Here is a 2,898-nt window from a genome sequence, read left to right on the forward strand (position 1 = left end):
AGCAGCCCCAAAGGCTGCTGGTTGCCCATTTTTATGGTTATTTATTTATTTGAGACGGAGGCTAATTTTTTGTATTTTTAGTAGAGACAGGGTTTCACCGTGTTAGCCAGGAAGGTCTCGATCTCCTGACCCCATGATGCACCCGCCTTAGCCTCCCAATGTGCTGGGATTAAAGCATGAGCTACTGAGCCCATCCCCATTTCTTTTTTATTTAATTAAATTTATTATTTTTTTTTTTATTTTATTTTTAGACAGAGGCTTGCTCTGTCACCTGGGCTCAAGTGCAATAGTGCCATCTCAGCTCACTGCAACTTCCACCTCCCAGGCTCGAGACTCTCGTGCCTCAGCTACCCAATTAGCTGGGATAACAACTTTTTAGGAGAGATGAGGTTTCCCCGTGTTGCCCAGGCTGGTCTTGGACTCCTGACCTCAGGTGATCCACCTGCCTTGATCTTGAAAAGTGCTAGGATTACAGGTGTGAGCCACCACACTTGGCCCTATTTTTATGGTTATTTCTTGATGATATGCATGTAGGGTTAAGCCCTACGGGATCATGGGATGTCCCCTATCACTGTGCTGAGGCACAGGATCCGAGAAATAAAGAGACAAGACACAGAATGACAAACAAAGCGCAGCTGGGCTCTGGGGGGGCCACACCACCTACAAGCGGAGACAGGCGAGGCCCCAAACATCCAGGAGCGTCTGTATTTATTGGGTATAGGTTAGGGGGCAGGGTAGTAAGTGAGATCATCTTTAAGGATAGTGATAGGGTCAAGACATTCACATGAGCGATAAACAATGGGTCCACCCCCATTAGGTCATCTAGGCTAGGAGGTGGGCAGTGCACAGCAAGGGGTCCACCCCCATTAGGTCACCGAGGCAAGGAGGTGAGCTGTGCACAGTGAAGAGGATGCAGCGTGCAATATCTCTTATTAAGGGGAAGCTACTTCTAAGGAATTCTATAGGAGGATGCTTTGAGTCAGCACAGTAGCTAGAGAGCTGACAGGTTATACAGCCACCAAGGTGAGATTATACCAAAGGGTTTTATTTATTATACCGAGGGTTTTAAGCCCTTGGACGCTCTCGGGATTGCCAACCTGAGGCCAGCTTTCACAAGAACTGGACGCAAGTACTGCAACTCCTTTTCAGGAGGACTGCCTCTTGCTCCAAGCCTGCCATACAGCAGGTATCCTTACGATATTGAACGTTGCCACCTGGGCCAGCCTGCCATGTAGCGCATGCCCTTTCAGGCAGAGGCAGTACCGCTTGGGCCATAGATTCTTGTCCTGGTATAACTGTTTTTCCCTTAAATCACGCTCTGCACCATGTCAGCTCTAGACATTCCTCCGACTATAAGCAAGATATGATTATATATATATATATATATATATATATATGGCTGTTTATTCTTTAATTCATGCTCTATACCATGTCTGCTCTAGACATTCCTCCTATAAAATTAAATATATATATATATATATATAAAGGAAATAACTGAGTAGTAAGATATTCTTCAGGCACTAATTGTTCCAACTATAAACGAATACATGATTATATATAAAGGATCATATAAAGGAAAGAACTGAGTAGTAACACTACAAACTAAGATATTCTTCAGGCACTAATTGTGCCAGGGGTCTGCTTAGCTCTCTTTCCTTGGTGCCCAGAAGGGAGGTTACCCACAATGCTACTAAACAAGGGGCAGATTATTCATGTCTCCCCTTTTTAGACTATATAGGGTAACTTCCTGACATTGCTATGGCACTTGTAAACTGTCATGGTGCTGATGTTAGTGCAGCAGTGAGGATGATCTGAGGTCACTGCCATTGCCATTTTGGTTTTGGTAGGTTTTGGCCAGCCTCTTTGCTGCAAACTGTTTTATCAGCAAGGTCTTTATAACCTGTATCTTGTGACCTCGTTTATAATTTCTGGATCACTTTAGCCCAGGAGTTCCAGACCAGCCTGGGCAACGTGGCAATACTATGTATCTATAAAAAGTACAAAAATTAGCCTGGCAGGGTGGCATGGGTCTGTACTCCCAGCTGCTGGGAAGGCCACATGTCCTCAGCCACAGGGAGCCAGCCACACAGAGATGTCCAAACTGTCATGCAGACCCAGGGAGACAGACCACCAAATAAACAGGCTCAGTGGACACTCACACCAGCTCCCTGGTGGCCCTGGACAGCAGGAAACGGTGTGGGGTGAGGCTTCCAGGGACCCCAGTCTAGAAAGGGACTTCCTACCATGACTTCTCCCGAAGCACTGCATGGTGACTGGCATCAACCGTCGATGGTTATGGGTTATATAAAAATACCTCTCCTGGGCTGGGTGCAGTGGCTGACACTGTAATCCCCGCACTTTGGGAGGCTGAGGCAGGTGGATCACTTGAGGCCAGGAGTTCAAGACCAACCTGGACAACATGGTGAAACCCTGTCTCTACTAAAAATACAAAAATTAGCCCGGTATCATGGTATGTGCCTGTAATTCCAGCTGCTCAAGAGACTGAGGGAGGAGAATTGCTTGAACTTGGGAGGCGAAGGTTGCAGTGAGCCAAGATCGCTTCACTGCACTCCAGCCTGAGCAATAGAACAAGACTTTGTCTCAAAAAAAAAAAAAAAAAATTCTCCCAGCCTGGATGTGGTAACTCACACCTGTAATCCCAGCAATTTGGGATGTTGAGGTGGGTGAATCACTTGAGTCCAGGAGTTTGAGACCAGCATGGGTAACATGGCAAAACCTCATCTCTACAAATAATTAGCTGGGTATGGTGACATGCACCTGTAGTCTCAGCTTCTTAGGAGGCTAAGGCGGCAGGATTGCTTGAGCCCAGGAAGCAGAGGTTGCAGTGAGCTGAGATTACACTACTGAACTCCAGCCTACATAACAGGGTGAGACCCT

The sequence above is a fragment of the Cebus imitator genome, unplaced genomic scaffold, assembly GCF_001604975.1.
Source record: "Cebus imitator isolate Cc_AM_T3 unplaced genomic scaffold, Cebus_imitator-1.0 Scaffold234, whole genome shotgun sequence".
NCBI classification, from domain to species: Eukaryota; Metazoa; Chordata; class Mammalia; order Primates; family Cebidae; genus Cebus; species Cebus imitator.